Source organism: Nuphar pumila, chromosome 1 (assembly GCF_984573655.1).
Source record: "Nuphar pumila chromosome 1, dmNupPumi1.hap1.1, whole genome shotgun sequence".
NCBI classification, from domain to species: Eukaryota; Viridiplantae; Streptophyta; class Magnoliopsida; order Nymphaeales; family Nymphaeaceae; genus Nuphar; species Nuphar pumila.
Genome location: NC_143249.1, coordinates 177,653,324 through 177,661,391, shown reverse-complemented (window position 1 = coordinate 177,661,391; position 8,068 = coordinate 177,653,324).

Genomic DNA, 8,068 nt, shown 5'->3' with positions numbered 1-8,068 from the left:
AGATTACATAAATAGGTGCATGTCTTTTTCATTGTCTACTCACTACAATTAGAAAACTCATTCATTATTTGTATGCAACTTCACAAATAGTATAGAAGGAATAATTTATTGCAATATAAACCTACCTTTAAAATTAAGCAAGATATTATCTTCACGCGCGTGTTTTTGTATTTATAAATGGGACAACAATTGATTAGGTTGCTAGTTTGTATTATTTAGTGAGAAAAAATAAGAACCTTCAATGCAAAAACTTGAGTTTTTCAATGGTAAATTAAAATGGTTTTTTTTTTGGATAATCCTAAAAAAAACCCTCCCCAATCACCGGTCATACATTGGCTGGCCTCTAGTTGGTAAAATCCTTGAGGTTTTTCGGCGCAACATGGGAAAATATATAAATAGGTTTATCTCCTAAAGTCTCTATCGGGCGCGATCACATGGCAAAAAATTGTGTATTAAGTACCTGATTGGCCTCCATCAGGCCTTGGGCTCCACAGCGGACAGACCTGTCTCCAAGATGGAGGGTGATCAGGTGCTTAATGCACAAATATTTGTGCAATCATATTGCACCATGATCTCTTGCTTCATGCCTCCCACTACACAAACATTACCCACCATTTTCACACCTAGTAGAGAGAAATATTATTGATGCCCAGTAAAAGGTGTCTTAAACATGACAATGGACCGGCACACTTTTTTTCTTGACAAAGAAAGCTGGGGTTAGGCAGACCTTACCAGATATATAACCATACCATTTTGGGGTTCGAACTTGCAACCTCCCAACACAAGGTAACGTGCATTAACTGCTCCTCCCAGACAAGCAGAGGCCCCGTTGGTATGGCTGAGAATTCTGCACAATAGGCTAACTAAAAAAACACTTGTATTGAAAGTGGTTTGGACTTTTACCTTTATGTTGGACGGTTTTCTTTCTTTCTCTTTCTCTCACTCATATATATATATATATATATATATATATATATATATATATATATATATATATATATATATATATATATATATATATATATATATATATATATATGTGATCCTTAATCTTCTCTCTTTAGCCCCCTTCAAAATTCATAGTTTTAAGTATTTTTTTCTCAAATCTAACACAGTAGATGTGATCTAGAGGTTTTGTTTACTGGGAACCGACTTTTGGATTGCGGAAATCTAGCCTGTATACAGGTTTTGCCTAAAAGAAGCTTATTTATTTATTTTTTTAGTTTTTTTTATAAGACCTTATAGATATGATTTACAAATATTATTTAGTAGAAAACAAGTTTTGGATCATGTGATTATGACCTCCATGTAGGTTTTTTTAAGATCTTGAAAATTGATGGCTTAAAATGTACCAAAATTTTATGACTTAAAAAGTCTTAATTTTTTACATAAAAAAAACATGATCCAAAACATGATTCCTATCAAATAATCAATGTTGAATACATCTATAAGGTCTTATTGAGAAAATGCAACATAAAACTATGATTTCTTGTAGAGGGAGTAGGTGCTCTTGGAGCACCTTAGCATTACTCTCTCTCTCTCTTATATATATATATATATATATATAAAGAGAGAGAGGGGATCAACATTATCACTCGTGAAGATCAACAAAATGTTGAACCCATGAACCCAACAAAATAGAAAACAAAACTAAAATATAGAAAAACAAAAGCTAAAGAAAAAGAAACTACAGACAGCTAGCAACAAACAACAAAGCCAAGCTCAACCAGATCCGCTGGATTAGAAGAAACCACCCATATATATATATATATATATATATATATATATATATATATATATATATATATATATATATATATATATATATATATATATATATATATAGAGAGAGAGAGAGAGAGGAACCCCAACTGTTAAACCGTCTGTCATTTAAGACATTGAAAAAAGGCAGTAGTTTAAAAACATGGCATTTACACATCGCGGGCCAAGATGTCCCTCTCAAGAGAAAGGTGTTAAAATAAGTGACCCATAGATTCAATAGATTCAATGTATCACCCTTCTTGAGGACCACAATTCTTAAACACACTCACCAAACTAGAAGGCCACAATTCTAAAACACACTCACCAAACTATGCCCTAAAGGCTTTTTTCCAAACACAGTATAAAAGGCATCAGGCCATCATCAAGCATTTATTATATTTACTATGAATTTATTATATTTATTATCAATTTATCAGTGAGGGTGTTGTAAAGTTTTCAAAGGTCAACAAAATGAATACAAAAAAATAAGGTGGTCCTTTTGATATTTAATTTTTCTTAAGGGGGTGGTAGGAAGACAAGATAACTGAACTGGTGAGAGTGCATGTGTAGGGTTGCTTTCTTGGACAATATTAAGGGAATTGTTGCTGGGGGTCCATAAACACATAAATGAGGCCACCAAACTCTGATATAATCCCCAAAAGAGAGGCTGGTACTTGATACTTTGTGATGCCACAAGGTGGCCTTTCACACACATGAGCATATGTCACTGTTAACTTTAGTGGCTTATAGTTAGGGAGTGTCAACTGGTCAGGTTTGGTTCCAGGTGGAACTAGATTTGAACTCGATTTTTGGGTATGGTATCAGGTTCGAACCCAGGTTTAATTGGGTCTACTATAAGATAAACCATACCCGGATTCGATAAGAACTACATGAACTAGACATGGACCATACCAGATAAAATAATATTTTTTATCATTTTTACATTGAAAATTTATGGGTCTTAATCGGAACTCAAGTCAGGCCTGGGTTTGGTAAATAATTTTACAAACTATACCCAGATTCATGTATTAATCGAACTTTCGGGTCCAGACACGAGTCTTCTTATTTATCACCATACCCAGACCCTATAGGGTTTGGTCCCGATAAACCTAACCCGTTGACACCACTACTTATAGTTGAGTCTACGAGTTTGCCAAGTTTTCTTTTTTCTTCCTTTTAACAAAATTTGAACTCCATAATATGGTGTCTTTTTTTGTAGGCAACCCTAGCATGCATTAAGAAATCGAAAATGAAAATTAGTTTGTTAAGGCCGTAAGTGTAGACTCCTCTCTCTCTCTCTATGTATATATATATATATAATATATATATATATATAGGGGCGTAGCTAGGATTCATGTGAGTGGAGGGCAAACAGGGTTGTAGCAAAAAAAAAATTTATTTGTATGATAGTCGGGGGGGTTCGGGGGCAGCGCCCCTGAAATGTTTTTTTGAGATAAAATAAAAAATGGCTATATTTATTAATAAAAATCTATTTTATATGGACAAATCAAACTATTTGCTGCAGTCAGGGCTAGGACTGGGCTGGGCTACAAAAATGGATAAAAATCTATTTCATATGGAATCAGGGCTGGGCTAGGACTGGGCTTTTAATGAAAAAAAAAATTAACTGTTTCGGGAGGCAGGACTGGGCTACAGCCCAGTCCTGCCCCCCCCTAGCTACGCCTTTGTATATATATAAGTGTAACAACGCAATAATGCTTGAGTGTACATCATGCGTGCCATGAACATTTGCGTTTTTTTAGCAAAAAACACTGAAAACAGACAAAACCACGAAAACCCCCTTTTAGCAGCAGTTATGGAGTGTTGCTAAAATCATTTGAAACATATCGGGCACGTCCCCGTTGTGGTGTTAGCCAAGGTTTCAGTTCTGCTGGGACCTTTAGCGCACTTCAAAAGTGCCACTAATTAAAAAACTCACAAAAAATAGTATTTTTGTGAGTTTTCTGCCATTTTGGGTTGCTGACCATCCATCACGTGTGCGATGAACGGCCAGCCCGATTTCATTCCTAGCTGTGCACCTAAGGAATGCGCGGCTAAGATTTTTTCTATATATATAGTCATTAGAATATGAGAACTAGATATATATATATGGGCACTTCTAACACTTTTTTTTTTTTCAAATGCAACAATGTGCTTGGCATGGTGAATTTGCTAGGAATTAACCATTGGATCGTGTATTTTTTATGAAAAAATATGATTTTTGAATGTTTGAATATATGAAGATTATGAGCCATTGATTTAAAAGCCTTATCTCATTTATGAATCAAAATCAACTGATTCAAGAACAGGTTCTTATAAAACCAAGCATATATAGATGGGTTAGATTCAAGAAAAAAGAACAAAAAATCCATAAAAATCTTGGTTCACACATTAATTCTCATATTTTCAGTTCTCATATGAAAATCACATATATAAAAAATGAAGGGCTGAAAAACAAGAAAAAGTGGCAATGTTTGAGTTGCAGCCATTCATCTCATGGATGGACGGCATCCAAGGCATCTCTGACATGATACGGTCTCATCCACAAAGGGCCGAAAGGGTAGGTGATGTTGTGGGATAGGTCAAGTGACTACCAAAATTGGTGGATGATAGGGCTATCCCATCCAGCAACAGAATGAACTAAAGGACAACTCCATTGGTCTCTAATTCATGACATATTTTGGCATGAAATGACCCTAGTCTTTGTCACCCACATGCCTTTGCCGTGAGGGCTATGAATTGCATCCACTACCAACCAAAAATCATGGGTAAATTGCCATATGAAATACCTACCTAAAGTAAAAGCATAGACTGTCAAAATTGGTGGAACCAGACTTGAACCAGATTTTTAGGTATGGAATCTGGTCCAGACCTAGGTCTAATCGGGTCTATTATAAGAGAAACCATACCCAAATCCGATAAGAACTACATGAACCAGACCCAGACCATATCCTGTAAAATAATATATATATTTTTATCATTTTTACATTGAAAAATAGCGGGTTTTAATCAAAATTTAGGTTCATGTATTAATCGGACCTTCAGGTCCGGACCCGGGTCTTAATCAAGTCTTCTTATTTGTCACCCTACCTGGACCATATAGGGTTTGGTTCGGGTCGGGTCCGGGTAAACCTGACTCTTTGACACCCCTACTTCTTGGTGAGTAAGAGTCCTACCAATGTGTGGTAGATGATGGTGAGATTTTTCATTTTCATTTTGCCTAACAAAAACAAAAACAAAGAGGCTTGTGTATTTCATATTGCTAATCTTTTAATGAAGAACATGGAACTCTTAGACAGGATTCATTCTTTCTGGAATCATACTGGTGGCTTGCTTGGTAAGTTCTTTGCAGGCTAGGGCGTTCAGTTGGGCCCTATTATGAAGGAAGAGTTTAAGGGTGTCAATATATCCGGATCTTATAGTATTAGGGTTTGGTTACAAAGAAGGAGGTCTGATTAACTATCCGGGTCTCACCCATGAGGTCTGATTATTAAATGGGTTGGGTTTGATTTATAAAAATTTATACCAAACCCGGGTTCGACCCGAGTACTGATTATGATCCATAATTTTTCAATGTAAAAAACTTATAAAGTATTACTTTACCGGGTATGGACCGGGTCTAGTTTGTGTAATTCTTATCAGATGTGGGTATGATTTTTATCACGAAAAATCTGATCAAACCTGAATCCAAATCCGATATCCACATCACTTAGTCGGATACTAGTTTGGACCTACCCATTTTATCATGGTTCCAACCCGTTGACACCCCTAAGGAGTAGTACCTAAGCAAGTTTTCAACCTTAAAAAGAAGAACAATTTACAAAAAAGTACCTAGCTTATCAGCTATTTACAAACAGGCACCTAATGTTACAATTATTACAAAAAAAAATGAATGGATTAAAAACAAGGAAAATGGTGGTTTTTGGGTTGCCGTCTCTCATGGATGAACGGTTATCATCAGAGGTTATTAGAGGGAACACGGATCCCATCATTTGAAATAGGATGGATTCCGTCATACATTCAATCCTAGCCATCCAATCAATGGCTAGATGGTTCTGCTGGATGGGCTGGATGGGCTGGATGGTTAGGATTGAATATATGATGAAACCCGTACGTCCTATTTCAAACGATGAGATCCCTTTCGATTAAAGGGTGCAGCTCTCAACTGCAGTATATACTCCGATCAGGCCATGATATGCCGGATCAGGTGACGTGTCAACAAAAAATTTTCCTCAAGAAAATCAACAAAAGACAAATTTTCCGTGCTTTTAAATCATCATCGTCCATGGCCTTCATCCCCACCATTCATCGTTCAAATAGTGAGGCCCACCAAAAAAAAAAGTACAGATGTCATCATTACACAAAGATGTGGGGACAATGGTAATTTCAAAACACACAAAATTTGTGTTTTAGCATATCACCTGATCTGCTGATCGTTAAGACAGTGAATTTTACACAAGGGTTAAGCCCCACCTTTATAACAAGTTCTTAAAAGAGTGTGGAAGGGATACGGATCTGAATAAGTCAAGGGAACCACATCAGCATAGCTCACTATATACCAAATAAATGTGGGGCCCTCAATAGGGCAAAAACCTATGTCACAGGGATTCTTCAACTTACCTGTGTGTCGTGTCCTTTTGTATACTGTTTTTCAATATAAAAGTGCACAAAAATGGTGCATCTCGCGTCCTTTTTACCCGTGTCATTGTGACATAGGAAAAAAACTAATAACAAACATCACTTGGTTAATTGACAAGGACTTTCATTAAAATTCATGAATTGGAATCAAGTGGAACTGAATTATGGGGCATGTCCAATGCATCATCTTGTGAGACCCATGGCTGGAAAAGGACCGCCCACAGTATAACTTGGTGGTGATGATTAATTATGTGTTTGGACCAGGGCACACTAGGCTTTAGTGTTTTGTCAATTGAAAATATGGCAAACTTTGAAAGCAAAGATTTCTATGCCATATCAACCTAACTACTAAAGGAAGGGAATATAAATACGGATTAAAGATGTGGCCCTTCTTTCCATCTAGAAGATTGCAACTCCTTTTGCTTTCTTCTTCTTCTAAGCCTTGTCGATCATAAAAGCAAATTCTATTATTTGACATGATATAATATAGGGTAACTAAAATATGTTTACCAATCAAATATGTTTACCGCTAAGAACCAATATTTTCATAGGTTTTTTTACTTCTTTTTTTTTTTTTTTTTGAAAATTTCACCGTGTGATCTAGATGCTTAGTTTTATAGAAACAGATTCTTGGATCATCCAATTATGATGGGTAAGAAAGATCTTTTAAGGGATGGAAATCAATGGCTTAGAATTTTCATAAATATTCAACCATAAAAAATTGCATTTACTGATCCGATTACGATGATCCAACGGTCGATCCTAAGCAAATAGACCACGTGGAATGCATATGCAAAGTTAGATTTGAAAAAAAAAAACTATTAAGATCTTGATTCATACCACCAAACATATTTGGTTGGTAAAACTATTCCTCTCTCTCTCTATATATATATATATATAGAAGGAGAGAGAGAGAGAGTCACTAGAATATGAGAACTAATGTGTGAACCGCGATTTTCATAGGGTTTTTTGTTCTTTTCTCTTGAATCTAATTGTATGGATGTGATATGCATGCTTGGTTTTATAAGAGCCTGCTTTTGAATCATCAAATTTTGATGTAGAGATTTTTTAAGGCTTTAAAATCAATGGCTCATAATCCTCATAAATATTCAAGCATTCAAAAATCACATTTTTAATAAAAAAATACACAATCCAACGATTGATGCATAGAAAATTCACCATGCCAAGTACATCCACATTCACATGGTTGGCTCATATTTCTAGTTCTCATATATATATATATATATATATATATATATATATATATATATATATATATATATATGTGTGTATTATATGAAGGTACAAAACTAGTGAGCATAAATCACTTTTTTGTCATACTTTTTTAGATTTATTTTGTAGATCAAACTATATGGATGTGATCTATAAGGTTTGTTTAGTAGAAAATGAGTTTTGAATCATGTGATTGTAACATATAAGCAGGTTTTTTAAGAGCTAAAAAGATGAACAACTTACAATGCATTGAAATTTCATGATTTTAAATCAAAATAATACCTTCCAAGGTTTGATCCTTAGCAAAACAAACCATGATGAACACATAATTGCACGTAGTCAGATTGAGACAATAGAGCTACAACCTATAATTTTCATGTCAATAGTTATATACCTTCAATAGCACCAAATATTAACCCACCCACAAACGCATGAG